At 41.1% G+C, this 14,215-nt stretch overlaps 1 non-coding gene across 1 annotated transcript; it reads right to left on the bottom strand.

Moving 5' to 3' along the window:
- Positions 1 to 838: 838 nt before the first annotated feature.
- LOC114113412 (small nucleolar RNA SNORA40) lies at positions 839 to 961 on the bottom strand. Its single transcript, XR_003588448.1, has one exon. It is a non-coding gene; the product is annotated as a small nucleolar RNA SNORA40 (small nucleolar RNA).
- Between the last annotated feature and the right edge of the window lie 13,254 nt (positions 962 to 14,215).

Here is a 14,215-nt window from a genome sequence, read left to right as displayed (position 1 = left end):
GGTTTTACCAGTAGTCATGTATGGATGTGAGAGTTGGATCATAAAGAAAGCTGAGTGCTGAAGAATTGATGCTTTTGAGCTGTGGTGTTGGAGAAGACTCTCGAGAGTCCCTTGGACTGCAAGGAGCTCATCAAACCAGTCAATTGTAAAGGAAATCATTTCTGAATAGTCATTGGAAGGACTGATGCTGAAGCTGAAGCTTCAATACCTTGGCTGCCTGATGTGAAGAGCTGACTCATGAGAAAAGAACCTGATGCTGGGAAGGATTTGAAGGCAGGAGGAGAAGGGGACGACAAAGGACAAAACTGCTGGGTGGCATCACTGACTCGATGGACATGAGTTTGAGCAAGCTCCAGGAGATGGAAGGACAGGGAAGTCTGGCATGCTGTGGTCCTTGGGGTCACAAAGAGTTGGGCATGACTGAGTGACTGACCAACAGATGGTAAAGAATCAGCCTGCAGTGTGGGAGACCTGGGTTCAATCCCTGGATTGGGAAGATCCCCTGGAGAAGGAAATGGCAACCCACTCCAGTATTCTTGCCTGGAGAATTCCATGGACAGAAGAGCCTGGCAGGCTATCGTCCATGGGCTTGCAAAGAGTCAGACACAAATGAGTGACGAACACATATATACTTTGCTTTCCAGTGGAATACAGACACACTTCAAAGCTACCCTTTTAAAATCCTTTTAAAAATCAAATACTGTGTTCTTAAGATAAAAGCCTAAAAAAGAAGCCATCTTTGTTTCATGTCAGCATTAAAATTACCCGTGGTGATTAAACTGGCTTAAAACTTTATGTTCACCAATATACCCCCATCACTTGAATCTCTTTTCAGTGTCATGCTCCTTCTTATCTGTATCAAAACTCACACTGAGCAAAGAGTTATGGGTTGCAAAAGAGGATTTCTTTTTGCACCTATCTGTAAGTCTTTGTCTATAAATTAAAAACAAACAGAAGTGCTATTCCATTTGTTTTTAACACTACCAGGTGCTTGGCTCAAAAGTGTCCCCTTGTGGTTAATGGTGGAACACCAGCCTGTCTGAGCAGCACCTTTTTGGGTTTCTAATATCTGGCGGCAGAGCTCCCACTTGAGCTGTGGTTTCTCCTCTCAGGATTTCTTCTCCACTCCTAGTTTACAAGAGTTCCGCTTCACCAAGTGGCTGTTATTGAAATAAGAGGGAAGGTTTGAACCATATTCAAAAAAGTCATATTAGATCAAAAGCTAGTGATTAAATCACTAGTTAGCGTGTTAGATCAAAAGCCAGCCCTTGTTTTGAGACAGTCATCTAAAAGGATACTTATCTCCAGTTATCTAAAGGGATATTTTGAATCCGTTGGTTAGCCCAGTCATGTCCCTCTGAGTAAGAGGCATGCCTGCCCTCTGCCCTAGTAGGAGTTTAGATTGTGGGGGGCCTGCCAGGTCCTGATGCTTTCATCATCAGCACTGCATTCCAGGAGATCTCCTGATTCCTCCTCTGCCCTCTCACCTGGTTCTCAAGGGTGAGCCTCCTCACCTTTGTTCAGCCTCCACACCTACTCTCCTGGAGGCTGTCAGTTCTCTAAAACGAAACATTTCAAAAGTCCCTTCTGATTGAAGCCACTTGGCTGAGGTTGGCAATAAGTGAAAGTGTTATTTGCTCAGTCATATCCAACTCTTTGTGACCCCATGGACTGTAGCCTGCCAGGCTCCGCTGTTGATGGAATTCTCCAGGCAAGAGTACTGGAGTGGCTAACCATTTCCTTCTCCAGGGGATCTTCCCAAACCAGGAACTGAACCTGAGTCTCCTGCATTGGCAGACGGGGTCTTTACCACTGAGCCACCAGGGAAGCCCTGAGGTTGTTAATAACCTTTATGCTTATTGCTTCCTTGTATCATCTCCGCCTTCTTATTTTGTCCTTTACTGTCCATTTCTGCAGAGCTCTTGGTGGGCTCTCTTTCCATGAGTTATGGATTTTAGAGTCTGCCGGAATCCCAACTGCCTGGGTTCAAATCCTAGCTTCTACCACTTAATTACTCTGGTGACAGCTTTGAGATAATTGACAAATTTGAATGTGGATTGGTTATTAGTAGGTAATGTCAAATAATTACTGGTCATTTTGTTAGATTTGCTAATGGTATGGCAGTTACATTTTTAAAAAAGCCTTTACCCATTAGGGAAGAAATATTGGTATTGGGATTTGCCTTAAAATACTCCAGCTTAGGAAAAGATGGTGGTGGGGAGGCAGGAAGCAGATGAAACAACATTGGAAGCATGGCAGTAATTGTTAAAGCAAGGTGACAGATACTCTATATGCTATATACATATACATATATATATATATATACACACACATATATATATATATATATATATATATATATATACAGTATATGGCTGATCCTACTAGTCTCTCCGCATCTGGATAAGTTTAGAAATTCCCCAAATAAAAAATTGTATATAGATGCTCTTATTTGCAAGGCAGAAATAGAGACACAGATGTAGGGAACAAAGTATGGACACCAAGGTGGGGAAGAAGGGTGGGATTAATTGGGAGATTGGGATTGACATATACACACTTGATACTATGTATAAGGTGGCCTAGTGGTACAGAGTCTGCCTGCAGTGCAGGAGACCTGGGTTTGATCCCTGAGTCTGGAAGATCCCCTCGAGGAGGGCATGGCAAACCACTCCAATATTCTTGCCTGGAGAATCCCATGGACAGAGGAGTGTGGCAGGCTACAGTCCCTGGGGTCGCAGAGTCAGACATGACTGAAGTGACTTAGCATGCCTGGGTGCATAAATTAGATAACTAATGAGAACCTACTGCATAGCACAGGAAATGACTCCGTGTTGACCTAAATGAGAAGAATATCCAAAAAAGAGGGGCTATATGTATGCATAGAGCTGATTCACTTTGCTGTACAGTAGAAGCTAATACAACATTGTAAAGCAATTATGCTCCAATAAAATTTTAAAAAACAACTAAAAAATAAAAATGGTCTCATTAATTACTTCGATAGAGGGTGACATGGGCAAGAGTTAATTGGTTATAAATATGGGTTATTTGGGAGAAACAGGCGGACTTTTCACTGGACAGCTAGTGGTTTATGTGACAGAGGGCATGGGAGACCAATTCCAAATGGAATATGTATTTGCTGATTCAAAGCCATTGCTTCTTAAACTGAATTCTGCCCTGTAGACCTTGGATGTAACCCATCCAAGCTCCTGGCCAGCCTCCCATACTGGCTTTGTCAACATGACCAGTTAGTTCTAATATAAGCCAGTTGAGTAAACATGGAGGGTTGCAAGAGATGGAGTCCATCTGATATTCTGATAACGCTGATATACTTGAGTTCATATATTTGAATCGGGACATGATGTCCAGTTGGTAAATATGGAAAAACTCAAATCAGCAAAGTAAAAACAATTTTCCTGATTTCTCTTGCATATTTTGAATCATTCTGTTTCTTTTTCCATCTGTCCTGACTGAATCACACATTTATTTAGAGTTTGTAGTTCTAAGTATGACTCAACAGAATCACCTTCTTTCAAATGCTACTAATTACCATGGACTTAAATAGCAAAGATTTTTTTAAAAGTCATTTCTATGGATGATTCAGAGTAGAAGTTAGTCAGAATTCCTTACCCTGTAATTTTAACACGCTGAAGTAAGAGCTATATATTAAATCTTTGCTTTGTTAGGTTTCTTCAGTTCCCTGTTAGGCTTCTACAGGTTCTTCTTAAACCAAGAAGTATGCTGTGAAAAGAAGAGAAGGGAAAAGCAAAGGAGAAAAGGAAAGATACAAGCATCTGAGCGCAGAGTTCCAAAGAATAGCAAGAAGAGATAAGAAAGCCTTCCTCAGCGATCAATGCAAAGAAATAGAGGAAAACAACAGAATGGGAAAGACTAGAGATCTCTTCAAGAAAATTAAAGGGAACATTTCATGCAAAGATGGGCTCGATAAAGGACAGAAATGGTATGGACCTCACAGAAGCAGAAGATATTAAGAAGAGGTGGCAAGAATACACAGAAGAACTGTACAAAAAAGATCTTCACGACCAAGATAATCACGATGGTATGATCACTCACCTAGAGCCAGACATCCTGGAATGTGAAGTCAAGTGGGCCTTAGAAAGCATTACTACAAACAAAGCTAGTGGAGGTGATGGAATTCCAGTTGAACTATTTCAAATCCTGAAAGATGATGCTGTGAAAGTGCTGCACTCAATATGCCCGCAAATTTGGAAAACTGAGCAGTGGCCACAGGACTGGAAAAGGTCAGTTTTCATTCCAATCCCAAAGAAAGGCAATGCCAAAGAATGCTCAAACTACCGCACAATTGCACTCATCTCACATGCTAGTAAAGTAATGCTCAAGATTCTCCAAGCCAGGCTTCAACAATATGTGAACCGTGAACTTCCAGATGTTCAAGCTGGTTTTAAAAAAGGCAGAGGAATCAGAGATTAAATTGCCAACATCCGCTGGATCATGGAAAAAGCAAGAGAGTTCTAGAAAAACATCTATTTCTGCTTTATTGACTATGCCAAAGCCTTTGACTGTGTGGATCACAGTAAACTGTGGAAAATTCTGAGAGAGAAGGGAATACCAGACCACCTGACCTGCCTGTTGAGAAATCTATATGCAGGTCAGGAAGCAACAGTTAGAACTGGACACGGAACAGCAGACTGGTTCCAAATAGGAAAAGAAGTACATCAAGGCTGTGTATTGTCACCCTGCTTATTTAACTTATTTAACTTCTATGCAGAGTACATCATGAGAAACGCTGGGCTGGAAGAAGCACAAGCTGGAATCAAGACTGCTGGGAGAAATATCAATAACCTCAGATATGCAGATGACACCACCCTTATGGCAGAAAGGGAAGAGGAACTAAAAAGCGTCTTGATGAAAGTGAAAGAGGAGAGTGAAAAAGTTGGCTTAAAGCTCAACATTCAGAAAACGAAGATCATTGCATCCGGTCCCATCACTTCATGGGAAATAGATGGGGAAACAGTGGAAACAGTGTCAGACTTTATTTTTGGGGGCTCCAAAATCACTGCAGATGGTGACTGCAGCCATGAAATTAAAAGCTTACTCCTTGGAAGAAAAGTTATGACCAACCTAGATAGTATATTCAAAAGCAGAGACATTACTTTGCCAACAAATGTCCGTCTAGTCAAGGCTATGGTTTTTCCAGTGGTCACGTATGGATGTGAGAGTTGGACTGTGAAGAAAGCTGAGCCCCGAAGAATTGATGGTTTTGAACTGTGGTGTTGGAGAAGACTCTTGAGAGTCCCTTGGACTGCAAGGAGATCCAACCAGACCATTCTAAAGGAGATCAACCCTGGGTGTTCTTTGGAAGGAATGATGCTAAAGCTTAAACTTCAGTACTTTGGCCACCTCATGCGAAGAGTTGACTCATTGGAAAAGACTCGGATGCTGGGAGGGATTGGGGGCAGGAGGAGAAGGGGATGACGGAGGATGATATGGCTGGATGGCATCACCGACTTGATGGATGTGAGTTTGAGTGAACTCCGGGAGATGGTGATGTACAGGGAGGCCTGGCGTGCTGTGATTCATGCGGTTGCAAAGAGTCGGACACGACTGAGCGACTGAACTGAACTGAACTGAACTGATAATCTATTTCTTCCTGCAAGAAGATTCACTTGTGAGGCATTGAGTGTGGATTTGGGGTTAGTGGGATTGACTGTGGCGAGAAGGAAAGAGAGATGGAGCAGCCTTCTCTTCTACATTGTTGAGATGGAGATTAGGGGACCTCAGAGAGTGGCTACCTTTATCTGATTTTTACTAATTAGTTCTTACCATTTCATTTGGAGGAATGAAACTAGAGAGATTTCAGTGGATACAGAAGAGTACATTTTGCTGATCAAGCAAAGTGTATGTGTGTGGTTGGTGGGGTGGGCAGGGAATGGGCCTTGTAGTTTGCTTTTGAGCTCAAATTGGAGAATAGAAAATACATTGCCCACAAACTACAGAATCACTAATGATGGAAAGTAATAACTAGCATTTATTGAGTGATTACTATATGCCAGACAATGCCAAGCACCTTCCATGAATGATCTTATTTTAACCATACAAAAACCATGTGAGGTAGGTTTCATCAGTAACAGTATTTTACAATGAGGAAACTGGCATAAACAATCAAGTAACTTGTTTAAGGTCTCAGTTAGCAAATGGCAGAAGTATAATTTCAATGAAAGGAGTTTAGCTTTAGAGCCTGTGACCAATGCAATATACTGAGAATGACCAGAACCAAGACATCAAGAAATAACTTTGAAATAAGATTTTGAAAAAATTTTAATAAAACTATTTGTACACACGTTAAAGAGAATAATATCATCATGCCCCAACCCAGTTGGGGCCCCAACCCAATAATGATCTATATTTTTCCAAATTTTTATTTCTCTCCTACTTGATTTTTAAGAATTTTAGGGCAAATTCCAAATGTCCTGTCATTTCTCAGGAAGTTAATTTTAATCTAATTGAAAATATTAATGTGAACAGAAAAAAACATAGATCACTCTCAAAAGTGGGACAGTGATTCACCATGGTAGCATAAGAAAAACCCACGTGGCCAGCAACAGTAGTGCTCACCTACCACTGCCCATAAGACACACACCCCCTTCTTGGGCTGCAAATATCTGCTTTGCTTGGCGTCTTGCTTGGTGTATACATCCCTCTTTTGCAGAAGGATACATCAGACTCTCAGTGCGAAATTAAACCATTTCCCTTTCCCCCAAAACCGTGTCCAAAAATAAATAAATTTTGATTTTCTGGGCAGCTTTGATAAAGGGAGCTGGGCTGGTCTGGCGTATAGGAATTTTCAGCCAGCTTGAGAGTTGTGTGTACGTCTAGGCTACATCCTTCAGTTTGTGAGCATGATTCAGCATCCCTGAATTCTGAGAACTCTGGAGAGACAGATACGAGTTTGAGTTTCTAGATCTGCAAACAGGTTTGTTACTAGACCTGGAGTGCCAGCCTTTGGGCAGTGGGCAGTGTTCATCACACTTCCTGCCTGGTTTTAACCGTTTGCCTTGTCTGCTCTGACTTAGCAGCCTCAGTCCTTCTCTTTTTTTAGTATCTGTTTATTTATTATTTGGCTGCGGCAGGTCTTAGTTGCGGCACGTGGGATCTTTCATGGCATCACACAGACTCTCTAGTTGTAGTGCGTGGATTTAGTTGCTCTGCAGCCTGTGGGATCTTAGTTCCCTGACAAGGGATTGAACCTGTGTCCCCTGCATTACAAGTCGGATTCTTAACCACTGGGCCACAGGGAATTCCCCCAGTCCTTCTTTATATCACCGTCCATGAAACTACCTGAGTCCTTTTATTTTAAAAGTAAATAATTAAGAACATGATGTCCTTTTGATTGTACTACTGTCTTAATTAGAATTGCTATTTGTAAATACTGAGTGGTCTACATAGTTCTATATTTTGATGGGGTAAATAATCAGAAATACAATTCTCTTTCTCTCTCAGATAGATAGATAGATCTATCTTTGTGTTTTTTTCCTCTTTTTAAGATGTGGCCATATATATTATATGGAGAAGGAAATGGCAACCCACTCCAGGATTCTTGTCTGGGAAATCCCATGGACAGTGGATCCTAGTGGGCTACAGTCCATGGGGTCACAAGAGTCAGACATGACTTAGCAACTAAATCACCACCACCATATATATATATATATATATTTTTTTAATATAATTAATTATAGTATATATATAGTATAGCTTGCCATTTTACCCATTTCTAGGTATATGATCCGTATTTTACTTACAGGCAACCCTAAGGTAGAATTCCAATTTCTCGAATCAGTTCAGTTCAGTCGCTCAGTCGTGTCCGACTCTTTGCCACCCCATGAATCGCAGCACACTAGGCCTCCCTGTCCATCACCATCTCCCGGACTTCACTCAAACTCACATACATCTAGTCGGTGATGCCATCCAGCCATCTCATCCTCCGTCATCCCCTTCTCCTCCTGCCCCCAATCCTTCCCAGCATCAGAGTCTTTTCTAATGAGTCAACTCTTAGCATGAGGTGGCCAAAGTACTGGAGTTTCAGCTTTAGCATCATTCCTTCCAAAGAACACCCAGGGTTGATCTCCTTTAGAATGGTCTGGTTGGATCTCTTTGCAGCCCAAGGGACTCTCAAGAGTCTTCTCCAACATCACAGTTCAAAAGTAAATTCAAATATGTATTACATTGATGGTATACAAATACAAATGTTCAAACTTCAAGTTTGTTTGAGAAAATATCCAGAATATAGCAAGATCAAGTAGAATTAAATTAATACACAATAACTGGGAAAACATCAAAATATGACATTTAAATCCTGCCTAGAAAGATCAAATAGAAATTTTGCTGTTGATTTGTATATATTTTTGGATTGTCTAAGTTTTTGGAGTCAATTCATAAAAGGCATCTTTGGTTTACAAAAAACACACTTCAAATGTAGTTTATTTCAATCTAAAGCACATGTTTTATATTTACATGAAATTTTAGCTAGTTTTAGTGAAAGATATAAATTCTTGTATGGAATTCAAAATGCCATGCTTCAAATTTTAAATTTTTAGATTGAAGAAGTTGTACTGAAGAAAAAATAAAGATCATTGCATTCTTGAAAATTCAGGTAAACATTAACATTTTAAATTTCCTTATATAGTACATTTTAAATGTGTTTTGAAATTTAGAAAGCATTTTATACAAAATCTTCAAATTTGGAATGCTTTAAAAAAACAATGAAATTTATAAGTGGTTCTTTTTTCAGAGAGGATGGGAGACGGGATAGTTGATTTGACTCTCACTTGTCTAGAACATGAACTTTTGCTATTTCTTGTTTTCCAAATACCAAACACATTAAAGGAAAACAATCAGATGTAGTTATTCATGTTTTACCAATAAAAGATGAATGACTTTCATCAAGTATTTTAAAAAATTGTTCGTTTGCAGTGTGCCTTTCCAAATCATTCTGGAGATTCTAAAATCTCTGAACATTATTTTTTATTTCAACAAATTTTTAAGGCTGTGTGAATCACAATATTTCAAACTCCTTTCGAAGGAAGATACCCTTTAGTTGTAAATAGAAATTACTCATTACATTTAAATGAGTTGCTTATAGTTATACATAATTTTGATTCATTCAGTGTCTGCTTGACTAGATGCTTTATTTTAGAAACAAATAGTAGTAGCTGACTTGCCTTGTGTAATCTAAATTTGCTTTGAGGACAGAGTAACAATATTTTGATAATACCTAGTTACTGAGAAGGGGCTTCCCTGGTGGCTCAGTGGTAAAGAATCTGCTTGTCAGTGCAGGAGATTCAGGGTTTGATCCCTGGGTCTGGAAGATCCCCTGGAGAAGAAAATGTCAACCTGTTCCAGTATTCTTGCCTGGGAAATCTCAAGGACAGAGGAGCCTGGCCGGCTACAGTCCATGAGATCGCAGAGTCGGACATGACTTGGCAACTAAACAAGTTACTCGAAAGTGAAGGCTCCTGCAGTAGAGGGTTAGTTTTAATATAACACACTGCTTCCAAAGAAGAGGTTTTTTAAAAACTCATTTTTATTTTAAAAAATGGAGGTGAAATTGACATAAAATTAATTTTAAAATGAACGATTCAGTGGCATTTAGTATGTTCACAGTGTTTCGTAACCACCACCTCTATCTAGTCCCAAAATATTCCCGAAGGGAAACTCCATAAGGCAGTTGCTCTGCATTTCCCCACTCTGCAGCCCTGGCAACAATCAGGCAGAGTTCTGTCCCTATGGATTTACCCACTCTGGAATATGTCATGTACATGGAATTGTACAATATGTGATTCTTGGTGTCTAGCTTTTTTCATGTACCATAATGCTTTTGAGGTTCATCCAAATTGTAGCATGCATTTTAAATCAATTTATGTAGGTGAGATTGCCTCCACTGTTGGACAGGACTCTCTTAACCTTATTTATAGAATGTTCTTCTTAAGAGCAAAAGGATTTTGTGATAATGCCTAGAGAACTTAATATGTTTTACTATGATAAAAGGACGAAGAAAATAAAGATCAGCCTATCTCACTCTGAAGTAGTCTGATACAAGAATTCCTGGCCTTTTCAGAGGAAGGAAATTCTGAGCTCATGGAATGACCAGGGGTATAGATTTAGGTCTCAGGGTTACCAGGCAATGGATGCTATGACGTGCCACCCAGATCTTCTTCAAGAAGAAAGGAGTTACTGGGGCGACTACCAGAAGGGCCAGCAGTCAGCCCTCAGCAGCTACCAGCCCCCTGCTGGCCGATCTCAGCTGGAGAGCTGCCCTAGCCAAAGGTCATGTTCCCTTTCCAGGTGGCCCTCATCCAGAGGTTGATATCATGGAGGTAGAAAGGCTAAGCCCTCTTGTACCAACACAGAACAGCTCAGCTGTGAAGTCCCCATAGAGCTGGCTGAGACCCAGCGCTGCTCCCTTTTCTTCCCTTCCCTCCCATAGCATTCCATGAGTGCTCCTCACTAAGCCTCCTAAAGCTCTGAGTACTCCCAGCTAGACCTCCTGAAAGACATGTGCTCTCCATTGTTTGTTGTTTAGTCCCTAAGTCGTGTCTGATTCTTTGCAATCCCAAGGACTGAACCCTGCCAGGTTCCTCTGTCCGTGGGATTTTCCAGGCAAGAATACTGGAGTGGGTTGCCATTTCCTTCTCCAGGGGATCTTCCCGACCCAGGGAACCCATATCTCCTGCATTGGCAGGTAGATTCTTAACCACTGAGCTATCTAGGAAGCCCTGTTCTTTCCATTATGCCTCCTATAAGCCCTGAGTGATTCCTGCTAATCTTCTGTAAACTCACTCCATCTCAGAGTCTGCTTCCCTGGAAACCCAGTGTATAGTCCCAAATTTTGCATGGTTCCACGAGGCATTCCAGGAAATGAAGTTAGGCACCTTCTCTAAGCTGAGAAGCTTAGCTTTTTCCTACTGGAGACTTGCTATTGTACCAGAGATCATCTCTCCAAATTAAAATAATTTTTCCTTTCACGGTCTTTAAAGCAACATCTCTTCTGGATATTTGATGGGGAGCAATTAAGGGTTTTGGTTTTTTTTTATTTGTTAAGTCTTATTTGAGTTGGACTATAAAGAAAACTGAGTGCCAAAGAATTGATGCTTTTGAACTGTGGTGTTGGAGAAGACTCTTGAGAGTCCCTTGGACAGCAAGGAGATCCAACCTATCCATCCTAAAGGAAATCAGTCCTGAATATTCATTGGAAGGACTGATGCTGAAGCTGAAACTCCAATACTTTGGCCACCTGATGCGAAGAACTGACTCATTGGAAAAGACCCTGATGCTGGGAAAGACTGAAGGCAGGAGGAGAAGCGGATGACAGAGGATGAGATGGTTGGATGACATCTCCGGTTCAGTGGACATGAGTTTGAGCAAGCTCTGGGAGTTAGTGATGGACAGGGAGGCCTGGCGTACTACAGTCCATGGGATCACAAAGCATCGGACACGACTAAGCGACTGAACTGATTTCCCACAGAAATCATTCTCCCATCTGGCCAATATGTGCATGTTCAAGGGTTCTTTAGCCTTGTCAAGGATCTCAGTGGTGCTAGGAATCAGAGAGGGGATATACTCAAATTTGGGGTTAAATTGTTATACCAGTTTCTCATTTTTATAATACATTTTCTAGAGGCAGAAAACCATCAGTGTTTAATATGACCTGGGCAAGGATGGGTCTGCCTTTAACTGAGGAGTCCTTATGATTAAAATAGCCTATAGACAAAAACAAACAAAAAAACCAGGGCAACTTATCCTTATAGGGTGTACAGGAAAGATGTACATGGAGGGTGGCTCTATGTAAACACCCTGCCTGAAGTGGCAAACACCTTTCTAGATTGCAAAGAGTTCAGGCAGAGCTGATGTGGAGTTCAGCGAGGGAAGGGAGAATGGAGTTTACAGACTTAAGTAGCAGTCTTTACAGTCGTAGGAAAGGGCCCTCATGGCTTATACTGAAAAGAGCCTCAACTCCAGCCAAGCAGAGCATTAAGCATCTATCACCTTGCTGAGTTTCACTCTTTCCTTGTCCAAATACTGGCATATGGTGCTATTCTGTGATGGAGGGGCAGAAGACCACCTCCCTTCAGATACAACTCCCTGCCGATGGTCTTCTGGTACTGGCCTCTCTCCTTCCTGCTCCATCCTGTGTGTTCCAGCTTGTCCCCACCCCTGCTCCTCACACTCACACTCAGCCTCCATCTCTATGTAGAACAATGTAGTTCTCTTCCCCCTCTTTTCTACACCATTTATCAGAGGGAATCTTTACACAGCCCAACGACCTATTAACACCTTTCACCAAATGAAGACCGTTCTTTTTTTATTATTATTGTTAATAGCAGTTTTATTTGTAATACACAAAACCAGGAAATAACCCAGATATTATCCAATGGAGGAATGGATAAACAAACTGTGATCCATTAAAACAAAAAGGAGTACACGTACTGACACACTTAACAACCCAAATGGGCTGTTAGAGAGCTAAGCTCAGTGAGAAAAGCCATTTCCCGAAGGCTACACATTGTGTGACTTCATCTGTATGACATTTTGGGTTTTTTGGCTGCACCTCTGCGGCTTGGAGGATCCTAGTTCCCCCAGCAGGGATCGAACCTGTGCCCCCTGCCATGAAAGCTCAGAGTCCTAACCACTGGTCCTCCAGGGAAGTCCTTTATATAACATTTTTGAGATGACAGTTAACACAAGTGGAGTTCAGAATAGTGGTTGCCAGAGGTTGATGAGAGGGTGGAGCAGGGAGGAAACAGGTGTGTCTATGAAGGGCAACCTGCAGGATTCTTGAGTTTATGGAAACGTTCTGTACTGAGATGAGCTGCGTCGGTGTCAATATCCTGCTTGGGATATGTGCTACAAATTTCCCACAAGATGGGAAAACTCAAATCTCTCCGCATTATTTCTTATAATTATCTCAAAATAAAAAGTTTAACATAAAAAACCTAAATGAATGAGATTATAACAGATTCTGTATTGGGAAAAAGAGTTGATGTAAAGGACAATATTGGGGCAACTGGCAAAGTCTGAATATTGATTGTGTATGTTTAAAAATAATGTTGTATTAATGTTAAATTCTTTGAACTTGATAATAATTACACTGGGGTTATATAAGGACATATTTTAGTCCTGGCAAATACATTAGGTTATTTAGGGCTGATGAATCTTGATTGCTGCAATTTTATCTCAAATAGGCCAAAAAAAACCTGACAACATATATAGATAGGGGTGTGTAGGTATGTATAAAAGAGAAAAATAATAAAGCCAAATGTGCCAAAATGTTCTTCTGGGAAATTGTACGCATACCTTTGAATCTATGTCTTCCAGTTGTTTCAAAGATAGGTTTATTAAAGTCGATAAAGTGCAAAATAAAATATTAAAATGCAAAACCCAAAGCACTTCCACTTTAATCATTTTGCGTACATTACTCCTTTTATATAAGTCAAGAAATATATGTAATATAATGTATATATTTTTTCTATGGTTTTCAAGCTAACAGATCAAGTAGCAATGGTTAATAAGATCAAATGAAAGATTAAAAGAGTAATCAGTGCTGTTTGGCCCCTGCAAGTCAAGAGAAGAGAGGACTTATCGCTCAGTTGAGCAGTGCCCTATACAGCTTTAGAGGTTAGCCTTGCGCCAGCTTAAACCTCCAAATTGAATGCGCTGTGCACTTAGTCACTCAGTCGTGTCCAACTCTTTGTGACCCCGTGGACTGTAGCCCGCCAGGTTCCTCTGTACACGGGGATTCTCCAGACAAGAATACTGGAGTGGGTTGCTATTTCCTTCTTTCCTTCAACTCCAAATTGAATGCTATAATTCAATTGGCCCTTTAAGCTAAGGATCCTTAGCCCCATCTCCAGAGAAACTGTAGTTCATTTACAGCAGAAGCCCACAAGGTGGCAGCGTGGAGTATTACAGGGGGTTTGTATGTACTTCATGGGGAAATTTCAGTTCCGTTCAGTCGCTCAGTCGTGTGTGACTCTTTGCGACCCCATGGACTGCAGCACGCCAGTCTTCCCTGTCCATCACCAATTCCCAGAGATTCTCAAATTCATGTCCCTGGAGTCGGTGATGCCATCCAAATATCTCATCCTCTCTCATCCCCTTCTCCTCCTGCCTTCAATCTTAGCATCGGGGTCCTTTCCAATGAGTCAGTTCTTTGCATCAAGTGGCCGAAGTATTGGAGCTT

The sequence above is a fragment of the Ovis aries genome, chromosome 2, assembly GCF_016772045.2.
Source record: "Ovis aries strain OAR_USU_Benz2616 breed Rambouillet chromosome 2, ARS-UI_Ramb_v3.0, whole genome shotgun sequence".
Lineage (NCBI taxonomy): Eukaryota > Metazoa > Chordata > Mammalia > Artiodactyla > Bovidae > Ovis > Ovis aries.
The sequence above is the reverse complement of the archived record's forward strand: the minus strand, read 5'-3'. Positions and strand labels throughout refer to the sequence as shown.